This window comes from Neofelis nebulosa, chromosome 2 (genome assembly GCF_028018385.1).
Source record: "Neofelis nebulosa isolate mNeoNeb1 chromosome 2, mNeoNeb1.pri, whole genome shotgun sequence".
Classification (NCBI taxonomy): domain Eukaryota; kingdom Metazoa; phylum Chordata; class Mammalia; order Carnivora; family Felidae; genus Neofelis; species Neofelis nebulosa.
In genome coordinates, this window is record NC_080783.1 from 210,885,202 (window position 1) to 210,903,025 (window position 17,824).

The 17,824-nt window shown below is 43.2% G+C and overlaps 1 long non-coding RNA gene across 1 annotated transcript; it reads right to left on the reverse strand.

The window, feature by feature from the left end:
* Positions 1-966: 966 nt before the first annotated feature.
* On the reverse strand, positions 967-10,605 carry LOC131505425 (uncharacterized). The gene is made up of 2 exons (XR_009258390.1): positions 8,824-10,605; positions 967-1,687 (listed from the first exon to the last, which is right to left on the reverse strand). It is a non-coding gene; the product is annotated as an uncharacterized LOC131505425 (long non-coding RNA).
* Positions 10,606-17,824: the final 7,219 nt, after the last annotated feature.

The window sequence follows — 17,824 nt, forward strand, 5'->3', positions numbered from 1 at the left end:
AGCGAAGCAGTGACAGCTTCAAAAACCCATTCCTCTCAAGAATCATTAGCTTGTAACGTTAAGCAACTTTATTTTATATAAGATTGCGAAACCTTTTGCAAGCTCTCCTAGCTGGTCGTTACAGGATACCAGGAATAGGACTGAAATGAGAAGGCTACGTATCTAATATTGTATAAAGGATTCATATAGAGATTTACTGTAATTTAACATTTAAGCATAGAAATGGATCAGACCTCTGGCCTTTCCAGGCCTAAAGGCCTTTAAAGACCACAGTAGAACTTTTATATCAAGACCAGTTTGCAACCCTGGAGAAAACCCACAAAATTAAGGCAATTGTACTGAGTCCAGAAAAATGGAATTGTTTAAATTTTCTTTTCTATTTTTTATCTACAAAAATAACGTTATCAGAGGCGTGGAGCTTCAAGTACATACCAGATTGTAAATATTTGGTCTCATTCACTGTCTCCTTAAATAGGAGCCAACTTACCACCAAACTATGCTGTTTTGAATTGAAAAATATGGTCACCATAATCAATGGCACTAATACCCGGATCAGCTGTGCATAATTAGTTTCTTTCGTTCCCACAGACAGTAATGCTCCCAAATAGTTTTGTTGTTGTTTGCCACATAGTCTAACGTAAGTTTCTTAATGATTGTCAGACTTAGAGTCACATCAACTGTCTTGTATTTGGTTTAAAAATGGTCTATACTAAATAAATAAACTTGATCTCAGCAGGTCTGATGAATTGAGATAATCTCTCCTCTTTTTAGGACATTCAAAAGTCTAAGCAAGCCCCCACTTTAAACAGTTGCAACAATTACAGTACAAGATGTGCTAGCTCAGGAGCTAACTTTACCATCCATTTGAAATGATTTTTGGAATTTTGGCAAGTTACTTCTCAAACTTCTAGAGTCTAAGGTAATTTAACTGGTTTTTATGCTATTTTCCTAGCTTATGTTTACACGTTTTCTATTTCAACTTTTTTTTTTTTTTTTTTTTTTTTTTTTTTTTTTTTTACTGTTTGGGAACTTCAGTAAGTCAGAAACAGAAAGAGGTGGTGGCAAAGAGTTAGAAACAGAAAAGCCCTACCCTAATAGTGGCACTCATTCATAATTTAGTTAAGGTATTAGTGCCACCCCAGAAGTTCGTCTTGTATTCATGCAAATCAGTCATTAAATGAAATGGAAATGTGTGTTCTTGAAAATATTCTGGAATTGATTTCTCAGTAAAAGCAAATCAAACCACATTCAGATGTAGGATAAGTCATTTACATTTGGCCATTTCTCTGTCACATCAACTATCACATAAGGAGTGTCAGGCCAGCACACTATTAACCTAAACCCCTGAACTATATAGCCCTGTATATACAGATGCAGTTAGCGTTGAACTAAAATGCATGTTTCCATGAAGCATGAATTTCAATATAAGCAACCACAATTTGAAACACGTTTTAAAATATGATGTAAATGATTTATTTAAATCCTGATAGGCTATGAATTAGCTGAAGCTTCTTGGGAAAGACCAAAGTGTCATCATGAAGAACAGAAGAGATTCAGCTCAACTGCATTAAGAGGGGCAACTAACAAAGACAAGGATTCAGAAAATAGGGTCTTGCACTTAGAGACGGGGATATCTCACCTTGAATGCAGACTTCAGTTAAAATCATGCTGAAGAAAAATTCAAGGGCTGAAAAAAAAAAAAGGGGGGGGGGGGCTTTTAGATGCAAAATCAGGAGAGACTAATTAGAGTAATTATTAAATACGGTATCCATCTAGGACTCCCACAAAACAATAAAAGCATAAACTAGAACAAAATAAGAACCAGTTAAGATGTTTTATACTACTTTCTGCACGGCACAAGAATTAGGGGACATTAAGTGAAAATTAAAGCAACATGTTTACCAACTAATATTTTTTTTAACATAACGCAAATTGTTAAGCAAAATTGAATTAAATTCTCCCAAAGACCTTTACAGATCACAGACTGTCAAAAAGATTAGGAACAAAGGTCAAATTAAGAGAGTATCAGTTCTCGTTTTGCCAGAGATTTACCAAACTGAGAAACAGTCTCTCTCTAACAAGATTAAGGCTATAGCAAAATCCCATCAAATGTCATTTGATACCACCTTATACTCAGGATCTCTTGAGGTGTTAGTCAGAATACCTGTTGGGCACCAAAAATAGCAACCCAAGTATTCATGTTAGTTTCCTGGGCTTTTAAAAATCTGATGTGTATTGGGGCGCCTGGGTGGCGCAGTCGGTTAAGCGTCCGACTTCAGCCAGGTCACGATCTCGCGGTCCGTGAGTTCGAGCCCCGCGTCGGGCTCTGGGCTGATGGCTCGGAGCCTGGAGCCTGTTTCCGATTCTGTGTCTCCCTCTCTCTCTGCCCCTCCCCCGTTCATGCTCTGTCTCTCTCTGTCCCAAAAATAAATAAAAAATGTTGAAAAAAAAAAATTAAAAAAAAAAAAATCTGATGTGTATTTCTAAAAAGAGAATTCAGTTTATAAAACGTGAACATACATCAATAGATATATAGATTAATGAATAAAACAAATTTCAATTCTTATCTGTTCAAATTCTTAATGTGCTCCTTTGATGCCAATATATATATATATATATATATACCATATATGTGTATATATAGTATATATATGTAGTATTTATATATATTGTATATATACATAGTATATATATAGTATATATGCATATAGTGTATGTGTATGTATATATATACTATATATATAGTGTATATACATACATATAGCAATTTAGGTAGGAAGTCTGTCCATCTTTGTTAAAGTTAATAGTTGCAGGTTAAAAATATTGCCCATATTCCTTACTGATTCTTTCAGCATAACACTGCTTGACCATGAATTGAAAAACACTGAAGAAAAAAACATTGATGGTATGAATGAGAGACCTTAATGTATAATGGAATAACCCTTGGATTAAGAGTTAAAAATTCCAGTTCCAATTTTGTCACTGGCTATATGACCTAGGCAATTCAGTTAAATCCTCAAAAGTCTCAATATCCGTATCTGCAAAATGAAAATAAAAAATATGCTTTCTCTACCAAAAATGGTTGCTAGAGGGGCGCCTGGGTGGCTCAGTCGGTTAAGCGGCCGACTTCAGCTCAGGTCATGATCTCGCGGTCCGTGAGTTCAAGCCCCGCGTCGGGCTCTGTGCTGACAGCTCAGAGCCTGGAGCCTGTTTCAGATTGTCTCCCTCTCTCTGACCCTCCCCCGTTCATGCTCTGTCTCTCTCTGTCTCAAAAATAAATAAACGTTAAAAAAAAAAGTTAAAAAAAAAAATGGTTGCTGGAAGTATCAAAGAAGATAACATATGTAAAAGAATTTGGAAGAAACACACCATCAAAATATCAAATACTAATAAGTTGACCACTAATTTCATATTTACACCAAAAATAAGCATCAGTTGGGGCGCCTGGGTGGCTCAGTCGGTTGAGCGTCCGACTTCGGCTCAGGTCACGATCTCACGGCTGGTGAGTTCGAGCCCCGTGTCGGGCTCTGTGCTGACAGCTCAAGAGCCTGGAGCCTGCTTCTGCTTCTGTGTCTCCCTCTCTCTCTGCTCCTAACCCACTCACATTCTGTCTCTGTCTCTCTCAAAAATAAACATTAAGAAAAAAAATTTTTAATAAAGAAAAAAAAATAAGCATCAGTTGAAAGAACATACTATTACCAATTTTCACAGTTATAGCCAAGTCCTATAGTCAAATCAAAATGCACTAATTGCATATTAAGTGCGCAGTTTCTGGGTTTTGTGGGTTTTTGCTGACTTTTTCTATTGCAAATCTCTTAATAACAACAAAACTGGTAAGTGCATGCCCTTTGCACAGCCCCAAATCAAGTATTTGATTTTTTTTCAGTGCCTTTCATTTTTATTGGCAATGTATCAGGAAACACTGGGAAAGCTTTTCTCTGTTTCTGTCCTTGTTACAAAATATTTACAAAAGCAGAATTTCTTCATAAGCATTTATCTTTGTATGTTTTCAATAGCAAGGCAACCCACTCTGTTATTCTAGTTTTTAAATTATTTTAACAATAATTGATGCTCACTGAAAAAGATCAAAAGGAGGTTGCGATCTCTCCTTTCATCTATGATAAGTGGATAGTGAAGTGAATATCATCATTTAAGTATTACAGATAATTCAGAAAGGTAACATTAAAGCAGAGCCATTTGCAAAGGGAAATTAAAATAGATGTTTTTAATCAGGTCTTACTTTCACACTGTGAGGAGCTCCCGCATTTAACATGCTAGATGTGCTCAAAGAGTTCAGTCATGCATAATGGAAGCCCAGTTGGAGAAAGCATCTGAGCCTCAAACTCGGGCTTTGAATGCTACCCCAGCCATAGAACAGATAAATTAAAATCAACATTTGAGCAGGAGGACAGAATCGTTACCAGATATTTAACAAGATTTTGGTTACAAATCTAGTCCCAAGCAATTAAAACTAAACTATTTCATGACAACGCATATACTTAAGATACAAGCGCTTGTTTCTAAAGGCATCATGTAAAAATACATTAACGGGCCCTAAAATGATCAAAGCCTATTTGACAATACAAATTCCTTCTATTATTAGAAACAGTTTTCCAAACAGTTGAAATGCAACAGACAACACTGCTATATTATTCTCAAAGAGTGTTTGACATATTGCTAGTTCTGAGAGTCAACTGGTGAAAGGCAGACTTGTCCATTAACTTATTTTGATATAGCAGGCTCACTCTGGTGGAATTATATATACATAAATTATCAGAACTTCCATCAATTGAACATTAGCCAGCTAGCTCTCTAAATCATTCTTTCAGCAGGCTAACATTTCATCATCTATTTCCCTGTTCAACTCTCCAAGAAAGCTAAATAATTTATCCCACGTTGTTTTTAGTTTTCCAGAAACGAATGTAATGGCTGATATTTTCTTATAAAAAATCAATTCTTATGTTTCTACCATTTCCCAGGAAAGTTGCTAAAAGTAACTTTTTTCCCTCTATGAGGAAATACTGCTAATGTACCTAATATTTACAATTACGAACACGATTTATTAACATTTATGGCATTGGAAAAAATGGACTGGAAGGATAGTTTCAAATATATTAATCACAGCTGTGCCTATGTGGTAGAATTTTTTTTAATTTTAATTCTACTAAAGTTAACAGCCAGTGTTAGTTTCAGGTGTATAACATAGTGATTCAGCAATTCTATACGGAGTGCTCGTGATGACAAGCGTACCCTTAATCCCCTTCACCTATTTCACCCATCCCCTCACCCACCTCACCTGAAATTTAAATTTTTAAGAAGTTTTTATTCATCTATATTTTCTTAAAATTTTCTTCTACACCTTCTTCAGTTAACATATACTGCTTTTATAATTAGAAAAAGCTGTAATAAAATGACTTTTGGAAGTCAGCATCTGGGTTACTTCAGTTAAGGGTTTCTCTGAAATGTTGATGCTGGACTCTACTAAATTAACATATTTAACAGATCCCATGTGAACAAAATGTTATTCACTATGTTAATTCGGAGATTTCATTCAACCTTTTAAACCCCTGCTGCTAATCCTCATGGGAGAAAAGACTAACCCTCTTCACTAGAAGTGCTATACTTTAACCAAAACACCTCATGTATTGAAGATTGTAACTTTTAAACATCAGGAAGTCAGCAGAATACAAATCATGCAAATCAAGGCTACTGATTAATTCAAAGACTACTATCAAAGTATAGTTGATGGAATCTCAAAAACAGTAATACCAAATAAAATGTGTTTAGTAACTTGTTATATAGGTTTTGAAATTTTCAGCAGACTCAGGGGATTTCCTGCTCTAGTTTGAAGTAGAAAATTTAGACAAAAAATTATTTATGTACTCATTCAAAATGTTTTGAAAACTGTTTCCATTTCAATTCAATTATTATTGTTTGATAATAATGCCTCTTTAAATCACATCACTGCCTCGAATATTTTGCATTACTCTTCAGGAGGGTAATGATTGCTAATTTTATATAATTCGACATTAGAAACCTTTTGGCTTAAGATAAAACCACACTATTTAAAGACGAGGTAGGACATGATGCCTTTCTGAATTAAATACTGGAATTATTTTTCAGGCTTTAAAAAATTAAATTTCAGTATTTTGATGGAGGCACTCATTGAATTTTTTTCACGCCATATACTACGAGAGTCATGGAAGCCACTTCTTACACTTCCTTTTGGTAAATACTTTGGCTGAAAAGAGAATGCCTCAGGATAACTCTCTTAAAGGATGCTTGATTAAAATGGTCATTAAAATGGTTTCTCTAAGAAAACAGAATCATTAGGAGTCAGAACTAAAGACTTCACTGTACACTGTAGTTAGCTGGCAGAAGGGGCAGGGTGGGATGAACTACTAAAACGGGTCTATGTTTTCCCCACCACACAAGATGATATAAACACACACCCAAGCATAAACCTTTCACTTAAATTCACTCGAAAGTGGCTTCAAAACGGGGTACTCTTGTGTTTTAAAATTTTCAACTTATGTATATATATCGTTCCCCTCAGGATCAGTTTCCAGAGATCCTAATTATTAGACCCCAATAAGAACTTTGTTTTTATGCCTATTTAAAATTATAAAAGGTACAAATAAATAAATGTAAAAAAGCTTTAAAAAAAATCGGGGGTGCCTGGCTGGTTCGGTGGATAGAGCATGAGCATGCGACCCTTGATCTTGGAGTCTTGAGTTCAAGGCCCAAGTTGGTATAGAGTTTACTTTAAAAAAAATAAAAACATTGTTTAATTACAAAACGTACAAACAAAACCTTCCCCTTATTTAGTGGTGTTGCCCTTACTTCAGGGACTTTGACTTCAAAGACTCTTATTAACCATAATTTGTTAGGATAGAATCTCTAACCGAAATTCTGCGAATTCAAAGGACACTTAATCTGGTCATTTCCAAGCTTCAAATTACAGCCTTGTTAGCAGGGGGAGAATTCTATTGTTTGCTAGTGCCTCAACGCAGCCTCTGGATAGCTTTTCAGATACTAAGAGTTCTGTTAGGAATCTGGCACCAACTCAAAATTCCCACCGGGAAGAAAGATCTTCCTTCCTTAGGACCCACTGCGTGGCTCCGCCCAGAGCCTTGACCTGACCTGACCTCGGACTTTGCGTGGTCAATGGTGCACCCGCACCTGCGGGCAAGTTAGCACTTCCCAACAACTTCAGAGCCAAAATGCGGCTCTCGACCATAAAATGTCTGTCTTTAGGAGCCCCCAAGGTGCCTTCCTCGCGAACAAGCTCCCTCTTTTAAACCTTACATCTATCAGGATCTGAAGGTACGTTACACGCTAAACGAATATAGGAAGGCAATTACTCCACCAGTGAAACGAATGTCCTCCAACAGGGGGCAAGGAAACAAAGCTCAGGACTGGAGACAGCAGACCTCCATGCCCTGCCAAGGGAACCTCACTTAGCCTGCTGGATTTCAGAAACGGGCTGGCATGGGGAGCGGATTACAAGGTAAGATAAAAGAGCTTGGGAGGGGGGGCGGATTTTAAGAACCCACAACCCTGGCAGTAATTTCCACCACACTTCTAAGGGGAGAGGAAAAGAAAACTAAAACCAAAGGCACCTTGAGAAACACTAAAAGCTGTTACTATGGTTACCACTCGGCGAGCTCAATTCTGCCCAGAGAGACCGAGCAGTACGCCCGGGCCCTTTGTCCGCATCCACACACCAAGCACAAACCCAGCGGCCAGCCCCACCAAAGGCTTACGTCTGCGACCGAGGGAGGCGTTCCAAATAAAGGACACCTTTATTTTGGTTTAGTGAGCAAGAACTGCAGGCAGCGCCTGAGGGAAGCCGGCGCGGCCACCGCCTTGTCCCTGGGCCAGGGCTGTCCCCGCCCCCTCCCCGTTTGGAAAAGGCTCCACCACACTTGCAGGCACCGAATCCGGTCAGGAGCCGGACCAAACATGGCGCAGGCAGGCGTGGAAGGGAACCAACCAGACACAGTCCGAGCTCATCCCTTCGGCACAAAGGGAAGGCTCAGCTCCGGGAAACCCGCGAACCGAATGGTTAACCCCTCAAGACGCTACAGTTTCCCCGAGTGGGAGCTGAGGAAACACTGAGTAGGACGCAACCGAGTGGCTCAGACGCACTTCATAGCGAAGACGCTACCGCAACCGGCGCGGAGAACACAGCTCGGCGGAGACGACCTGCTGCGCAGGCGCGCGGAGCAACGACGCGAGCGCTTCGGCCCTGCCCCTCCCCCCGTCTTCTCTCAAAGGCCAGGGGAGTTGCCCCAACGAGCTGGCGCAACGACGGAACGTGGTGGGGCGGGGGGGGGAGGGGAGGAAAACCTGTTCCCTTCATTGTGAGAGCGAACGGCCCCGCCCCGCACGCGCGCGCGCACGCCCCACTCTCACACTTGCACACGCGCGCGCCGAACTTGCCGCCCAATCCGGCGCGCATGCTCCGGGAGGGAGGCGGCGGCTGAGCCTGCGGCTTTTTGGTGTTTCCCTGAGAAGTTTCTGGAAAGACGGAGCCCAAGGGAAGCTGGGGATGGGGAGCACAGGGAAGCGACCGTTTGAGAGAAAGAAAGCGAAACATCCAAAACACACCGACACCGCCCAGCTTCCATCCATCACGTCATGGCCGAGGCAAAGCCCAAGGCCACCAAGACCCTCACGCCACGGGGCGGGAGGGGGGCAGAAAGCTTGGGGACTGCAGCAGCCGCTCCTTCCTCTGCCTGTGCCCAGCCCCGAGACCCCTGACCACGGGGAGAAGGGTGAGGGCAAGGGGGGGAGCGATGAAAAATCTAAAACGCTCACTGGAGGTTTGCATGGAGCGCAAGCCGACATCCGCCCTCTGGAGCTGCCCGTGCACTCGTGGGCCGCCCGTGGCTCTCCTCTGGGTCTCGAGCGTGGGCTCCGCATTGAGATTCTACGCGGCTGCCGAAGTGCCGGTTCGGGGACTCCTTAACCCCTGTTTCCTCAATCTCCCCCTCATTTGGGGGGGGGGTGTCATTTGGTCCCTCTTCCTGTCTTCACTTTGATGGCCAAGAGCTAAAGCTGCGGGCGTGCAGACACTAGAAAGGGGTGCTCCCTGCCCGCGCCAGCCCGAGGAACGTCTTGGGCGGGCAGGGGTTGCCTGGCTGTTGTGCGACGTTCGGTTCTCTCCAGGTTTTGGCCCCTTAAGTGAGAGCCTCCGGCAGCGGGGCAAGTTTGGAAGCGCAAAGGCGGCACACGCACAAAGGCGCCGCCTGGTTTGCGGAGTCGAGAAGCGGTCGCCGGAGTGTGGGGCGCGAAGGCGTACCCGTGCCCAGGGAGGATCGCCCCCGACCGCCACCACAAGGAAGCCCGGGCGGGCATTGTCGCGCTCGGGGGGCGGAGGTGGGGGGGGGGGGAGCGGGGAGAGGCCCGCGGCGCCTTTTATTTCTCCGTCAGCGCCGGCTCGGGACTCGGCGCGGCTGCCATTTTGTGGCGCGGCCGCCATTTCGCGGGGCCGAGGGGGCAGCGGGACGGGGGAGGGGCGCGCGCCGCCGCGGCCGGCGGGGGGCGGGGCTGGCGACGGCGCCCGGGCAGCCCCCAGCAGCGAAGGCGAGCGCGTCCCCTTTGTTCTTCGCCTCTGGGCTGGGGCTCCGCCGCCGTGCCGCAGCGCTGCGGGCGCAGGGCGTGTGCGCTCCCCCCGCCTAGCCGCGGAGGGGCGTGCGCACAGTCCCAAGTCCCCTCTGCCCTCTGAGCCCTTCCACAGGGAGGCCCGTCACCCCTACCCTCGCTCGGTGAAGGGAGTGCGTTTTATTGGGCCGCGCCCCGAACACCACCGTGGGAAGCCGTAGTTCACCCTGAGAATGGAGGCGCTTTGGGAGCCTCGTGCGGTGGGGGTGGCCGATCGGTTTGGATGCCACTGCCTTGAACCGTAGTGGCGCTCCGCAAATAGAAGAGGGCCGGGCTACGCGAGCTGGGAGACCTGACAAAGGTGCCGAGCGCTAGCGTAACCGAGAGGTCGGGCTCTTTAAAGAAAGAAAAGTGTCTTTGAAGTGCTGTCGGCGGGAGGAGAGCCGAGACGTTGCTGTTCATTGGCCGGCCGCGAGGCACGCACTGCGCAACTAGTTTCTGATAGGTTTTGTGGCCCATTATTTCGATCTGAGCCATAAACTGGAACAATAGATTGGAATATTTTATTTCTGTCTGTTGAGAACATCTTCCGTTTCGCTTCTTTTTTAAGCCCCTTACGAGTATGTAAATAGCAAATTGACTCAATAAAATATTACGAGCCTTCCAGTGTCCTTTCAAATCCTGAAAGAGCTATTGTTTTTCTGATTTCAAGGGAATATTAAAATGTGAATCTTGGCATTTTAATGTTCACTTTGCGGCTGGAATCAACAAAGCCAGGAAATTCAAGAGTAATGCTTCTATATTTGTCTTCCCGTCTTTGCTTTTTGTGCAAGGTATTTTTGTTTAGTGGGTTTGGCTGTTTTGTTGTGTTTTTTTCAGTTTTGTTTTTCTTCACAGCAACATGAATTCGTAAGCGAGCCAGCCTTTTCTGGCTCAGGTCCCCATGTCTTTTGGTGTTAACAGCCACAGTAGGATTGATTCCCCCTCCCCTTACTATGTATAATTACAGGGGGGAGGGGGCTGGTTATCTGTTTCAGTAACAGGGGAGTTAAACCCATAATGATAGGATGGAAAGTTAAAAATATTATCGTTGAGAGAACAGATCAGGATTTGATGGCTTCCAGATGAAAAACATTTTAGGAGTAGCTGTTAGATCCCAAATTTGTCTCCATTTCAGTATGACTAAAAGCACTGCCTGGAATTTTAATTTCTTATACTCTATCTCAATATTCTGCAAAGCACAATATGTTTTTTGTGTATTGAGAACTTATGAAATATAGTTTTTAAAACACTGTCACTTTTTGTTTGTACCACCAAAATTAAGTAGTATGAAACTATTAGCTTTATTGGGAATTAGGACAGAATAAGGCAGACAAAACATGCCTTTAAGAGCTAGGCAGTTGAAATTTATGGAGTGATTACACAGTCCTTTCACTTTGTAGAGCTGTAGAAGGATCTGTTTTAACAATTCTGATTCCTACAATTTGTTTTTATTTATAAAACATGTTATTTCCCACCTTTAACTCTTACACTTAACACGAAAAGCACACCCCCTTTCTGTACAAAATATTTGCAGTTTGTATTTGCTTTAGAGTGGGTGCTATTTAGCACTGTTCACCTGTCCCTTATGACCAGTGCCATACATTTGCAAAACAGTTGAACAGAAATTCAGGAAGCTTCTCTCCCATCCTAATGTTGGTCTCAAAAACATGTTCCAACTTCCTATGCCAAAAAGCTAAACAGTATTAAACAGGTGGGCTTTAAATGTGCAGAGCCAAGTTCAAATAAGCAGATTCTGAATTACAACAATCTCATGATCTGCCTGCCCTTGGAGTTAAAGTGCTTTGTATGTAGTCCTAGGACTGGTTTCATTTAGTCAAACCACGCAGGACTAGAGAATTCCACGATCACCAATCCATTGTTCCTATAGAGTTCTTTCTTTTAAAAAAAATTTTTTTTAACGTTTTATTTATTTTTGAGATAGGGAGAGACAGAGCATGAACAGGGGAGGGGCAGAGAGAGGGAGACACAGAATCAGAAACAGGCTCCAGGCTCTGAGCGGTCAGCACAGAGCCCGACGCGGGGCTCGAACTCAGACCACAAGATCGTGACCTGAGCCAAAGTCGGCCACTTAACCGACTGAGCCACCCAGGTGCCCCTAGAGTTCTTTCTTTTTAAACTGAGCTTCTTAATTTGTACTGTTTTGTGTTCCCTGAAGAAAGATTGGATGTTCACCAGAACCTTTAATTAAACCAAGATTCTTATTTATAGACAGCCAGGGCAGAATCACAGTGGTATGTGCTAGGCCCTTGGGCTTATTTTTTTGACGTTTGGTGAAGATTGCAGCTTTTCTAAACAACATAGAAACACTGAAGATCTCTAGCCATTGTTACAGGAAAGGGCAGTTTTCATGCCAAATTCTAGCATAGGAGGGAATTTAAAACAATAACAGTAATAACCTTTTCCTGGTAAGGATAAATAAGCTCTTCTAGAGACTTTAGTAATATGGGAAGTTCTTCAAAATATTTTGGCAGCAGTGAAGCACTCCCACGTGCTGGAATAGTCTTCCCCTTTGAGGCAAAACTCAGAAATTCAGCACTTCAGAAGTACTGGAGTTCAAAGAACAAATCTTTGCGGCCAACAGTGTTTCTTAGGAAAATAGAAACACGTCTATGAAAATAAAAAAGACCTTGGAACAACCCAACATTTGTCTTGCCAGAGTACAAGATTCCTGGTAATTGTGCAGTTTATATGAAACCTGTAGATTTAACATTTTGGCATCATGGTTTAGATGGCCTGTACAGACAATACATCAAAAAGACTTCTGGGGGCGCCTGGGTGGCTCAGTCGGTTAAACGTCTGACTTTAGCTCAGGTCATGATCTCACAGTTTGTGGGTTTGAGCCCCTTGTCAGCCTCCAGGCTGTCAGCACAGAAGCCTGCTTGGGATTCTGTGTCTGCCTCTCTCTCTGCCCTTCCCCCGCTCATGCTCTGTCTTTTTCAAAAATAAACACTAAAAAAAAAAAAAAAAAAAAAAGTCTTCTGAAAGTCAAGCTCTTTATTACTTTGTTTATGTAACAAATAAGTTTTGAGCATCAACTTTGTGCCACATCCTATTCCACGTACTTAGGATATATTGCTGAAGACACCAATCTCATGAAGCTTAGCTGGTTTGGGAAGGGGGTGCAGGGGGGATGGTGGGAGGGGGAGAAGAGGCAATGAATATAATCCACAGGAAAATGGGGCACCTGGGTTGCTCAGTTGGTTAGACCTCCGACTTTGGCTCAGGTCCTGATCTCACGGTGCATGAGTTCAAGCCTCGCATCGGGCTGTGTGCTGACAGTTTGGAGCCCGGAGCCTGCTTCAGATTCTGTGTCTCCCTCTCTCTCTGCCCCTTCCCTGCTCACACTCTGTCTCTCTCTCTTCCTCAAAAATAAATAAACCTTAAAAAAAAATTTAATCTACAGGAAAATAATAGGAACAGTAAGTGCTAGGGTGAAACTATAGAGACACATAATAAATGAAGTGTGTGTTGCAATTGAGATGGGGGTGGTCAGAGTGGGCCTCATTAAGAAGGGACTTGAAGGGTGCCTGGGTGGCTCGGTTGAGTGTCTGACTCTTGACTTCAGCTCAGGTCGTGACACCAGGGTCGTGGGATCGAGCTCCATGTCTGGCTCCACACTGAGTATGGAGCCTGCTTAAGATCTCTCTCTCATTCTCTCTCTCTCTCTCTCTCTCTCTCTCTCTCTCTCTCTCCCTCCCTCTCCCCTTCTGGCCCCTCCCCACCTCGCACGTGCTCTCTCTCTTTCTCTCAAATAAAATTTTAAAAAACAAAAGAAGATACTCGAGTAAAGACTGGAAGAAACTAAGGGACCAAACTGGCTATTTAGGGAGGTGATTCCACAGAGATGGAACAGGAAGTGCAAAGGTCCTCAGGTAGGAGCATGACTGGCACATCTAAATGTAGCAAGGATGGGGCGCCTGGGTGGCTCAGTCGTTAAGCGGCCGACTTCGGCTCAGGTCATGATCTCGCGGTCCGTGAGTTCGAGCCCCACGTCGGGCTCTGTGCTGACCTCTCAGAGCCTGGAGCCTGTTTCCGATTCTGTGTCTCCCTCTATCTGACCCTCCCCTGTTCATGCTCTGTCTCTCCCTGTCTCAAAAATAAATATAACGTTAAAAATAAAAATAAAAAATGTAGCAAGGAAATCACTGTGGCTGGAACAGAATGAACAATGGAGAGAGCGTAAGAGATGATGAGGTCAGAGGTTAGGGGAATAGGGGCAGGTCTATAGAACCTGGAAGGCCACGGGGGAGGACTTTAGCTTTGAATCCACATGGAGGTGTTGCATAGGTGACTTGGGTTTTGAGAGCTATTGAGACTAAGAGGCTAACGATAGAAGCAGGACCCCATGCGGGGGCTATTTCAGTAATCTAAGAGACGGGGGTGGCTTCGATGGCTAAGGGATTCTGGATATATTTTGAAAGTAAACCCAGAAGGCCTTGCTGATGGATTGAACATAGAGTTGATAAAAAGAGGAGCCTGAGGTTTTTGACCTGAGCAACTAGGAAGATTGAGTTGCAATCAACTGAAATAGGGAACACTGGCTAGAACCGTTTTATAGAGGAATATGAAGAGCTCAGTTTTAGATCTGTTCAGTTTGAGATATTTATTAGATGGAGACATTAGGTAGGTGGCTGGATATGGGTCTCGAGTTCAGGAAGAAGTTCTGAAGATCTATATATTTATATATTATTCAGGAGATCTATTATACATACCTATATTGTGTCCGTGGGACGTGGGACGGTGTGAGAGAGAGAGTGGGAAAGAGGAGAGGGGAGGGGAGAGGGAGAGAGAGAGTTGGGAGTTGTCAACATATGAATGGAATTTAAAGTCTGAAACTGGATGAGATCACCAAGGGAGTAAGTGTAGTTATAGAAGAGAACCAGGAAAGCCCTGGGGCATTTTGACGCTTAAGAAAGAGATCTCAGAAGTCAGTAACTTGCAAAGCAACTGAGAAGGAGCAAACCAGTTAGGGAGGAGAAAAACCAAGAGAGGGTAGTGTCCAGGAAGTCAGAGGAAGAAACTGAAGGAGGAGAGAGTGAGCTGTTGTGGGATGCTGTGGTGAGGTGAAGGTGAGGCAGGATTGACTGTTGGAGCACCGTGGAGGTCTTTGGCGACCTTGACAAGAGAAGTTTTGGTGGAGTAGTGGGGCAAGAGCCTGCCTGGACTAGATTGAAGAAAAAAATGAGTGAGTCTGGAATCACTTGGGGAAAAGTCCTATGGTGGATTTGGAGGGGAAGATGCCAGGGGTGGTGATGGTTGAACGTACCTTCAGTTTCAGAAAGTTCCTGGATCTTTTAGCTGTGCCTCTGTCCCATAATGACATGATCGGTATACACTTTCCTTTGGAAAAGACAACTACTTCCTATAAAACCTGCAAATTCTCAACCTGGAGTTTGGTCAACACTTGGAAGAATTTGGTCAGTAGGACAAGGAATCTAGCAGAGAGCTTTTCCTGGAATTTATATAACCATCAATGCTCACCAGCAGTCTGGAGTGCTTAGAGATACAGCCAAGCAGACTTTGCCCTGGTTTCTCAAGCGTGTACCTCAATAATCCCTGAGTACTCTGCAGCTTTTGTTGGACTTCCTGTAAAAAGCCTTAGACCAATGATGGCAAACTGACTCTATCACAAGAATGGGAATGCCCTAAGAGTTAAGTGCCCCTTTCAACAGGTTTCCTGTACCTGTCATATTGGAGACTGCTTGAGTAACAGCAATTGCCAGTGGATGACAGTTAACTAGATTGGCCGTGTGCTTTATATGAAAACGTATTTATCATCCTGGGCTTGAGCTCCACCGTTAGAATCCTGCATACTGATAAATATAGTTAAGTTAAAATTTTTATTTTCAATTATATTACCTGGTCATTTCTTATAAGAGCATGTGATAAAATACAGATATAAAATATTTTTAAAAAAAATTTTTTTAACGTTTTATTTATTTTTGAGACAGGGAGAGACAGAGCATGAACAGGGGAGGGTCAGAGAGAGGGAGACACAGAATCTGAAACAGGCTCCAGGCTCTGAGCTGTCAGCACAGAGCCCGACGCGGGGCTTGAACTCACGGACTGCGAGATCATGACCTGAGCTGAAGTCGGCCGCTTAACCGACTGAGCCACCCAGGCGCCCCTAAAATATTATGTATATATTAGCCTAAAACATTTATGCTGAATAGTCACCTTTGAAACCATCTTTATTTGGAAGCATTTATCAATTTGGATGAAGCCTAGAATATTATATGATTGAATTTATATTTTCTTTTTTTTTTTATTTTTTTAACGTTTATTTTTGAGATAGACAGAGCATGAATGGGGGAGGGTCAGAGAGAGGGAGACAGAATCTGAAACGGGCTCCAGGCTCTGAGCTGTCAGCACAGAGCCCGACACGAGGCTCGAACTCACGGACCACGAGATCATGACCTGGGCCGAAGTCGGCCGCTTAACCGACTGAGCCACCCAGGCACCCCTGAATTTATATTTTCTAATACTCATGAAACATTGCACTGGCTACCTTATGCAGTCTTAAACCATTTTTCCCTTGTCCTGGCCCACACAACGCTTGCATCAGTTACCCTGATTTGCCCTGTAGTGATCCATTTGGGGGCCAAGGAAGACCGTCTCCCTACAATAGAATATCAGAATATCAGAATCCTAGGCCAGTCTGATACATCTGCCTTGTGGGACTTTTTCACACCTCCTGAAAATCACTGATGTAGAACTTAAATATAGCTGAGGCACAAATGGTCTTTTCCTTTACAAACCAGTTAGTTGACTTGAGATTTATTTCTTTTTTTTTTTTTTAATTTTTTTTTTCAATGTTTTTTATTTATTTTTGGGACAGAGAGAGACAGAGCATGAATGGGGGAGGGGCAGAGAGAGAGGGAGACACAGAATCGGAAACAGGCTCCAGGCTCCGAGCCATCGGCCCAGAGCCTGACGCGGGGCTCGAACTCACGGACCGCGAGATCGTGACCTGGCTGAAGTCGGACGCTTAACCGACTGCGCCACCCAGGCGCCCCTTGAGATTTATTTCTAATGGTATGAGTACATCAGTTGCTGGCACAGAGGATATGTCATAAATAATTGACTTCCTTGAGAGGTCCAAGACTACTACATTTTTTAAAAGACATATCTCCTTTCTTCTTATTTATTTATTTATTCATTTATTCACTTATTTATTTTTTAGTAAGCTCTATGCCCCAATGTGGGACTTGAACTCACAACCCCAAGATCAAGAGTTGCATGCTCTACTAACTGAAGCAGCCAGGCGCCCCATATATACTTTCTTACTTTGAAAAACGTATACCAATAGCCAAATTATGGAAGGAGCCTAAATGTCCATCAACTGATGAATGGATAAAGAAATTGTGGTTCATATACACAGTGGAATACTATGTGGCAATGAGAAAGAATGAAATATGGCCTTTTGTAGCAATGTGGATGGAACTGGAGAGTGTTATCCTAAGTGAAATAAGTCCTACAGAGAAAGACAGATACCATATGTTTTCACTCTTATGTGGATCCTGAGAAACTTAACAGAAGTCCATGGGGGGAGGGGAAGAAAAACAAAAAAAGAGGTTAGAGAGGGAGAGAGCCAAAGCACAAGAGACTCTTAAAAACTGAGAACAAACTGTGGGTTGATGGGGATGGGAGGGAGGGGAGGGTGGGTGATGGGTATTGAGGAGGGCACCTTTTGGGCTGAGCACTGGGTGTTGTATGGAAACCAATTTGACAATAAATTTCATATTAAAAAAATAAATTAACTAAAAATAAATTTAAAAAGTATAGCATCTATTATACTGGAGAAAATGAAATTATTTGTACAAATATCATGCTGGATTTTTTTTTAACTTTATTTATTTATTTTGAGAGAGAGAGAGAAAGAGAGCACAAGCTGGAGAGGAATAGAGAGGGAGAGAATCCCAGACAGGATCCGCACTGTCAGCACAGAGCCCGATGTGGGGCTCAAACTCAGGAACCATGAGATCAGGACCTGAGCCGAAATCAAGAGTCAGACGCTAATCGGAGTAAGCCACTCAGGTGCCCCATGCTGGATGTTTCTAACCATTGATTATAGTTCTGCCTTTTGAAGAAAAACAGAACCCCGACTTCAGCTCAGGTCACGATCTCGCAGTCCGAGAGTTCAAGCCCCGCG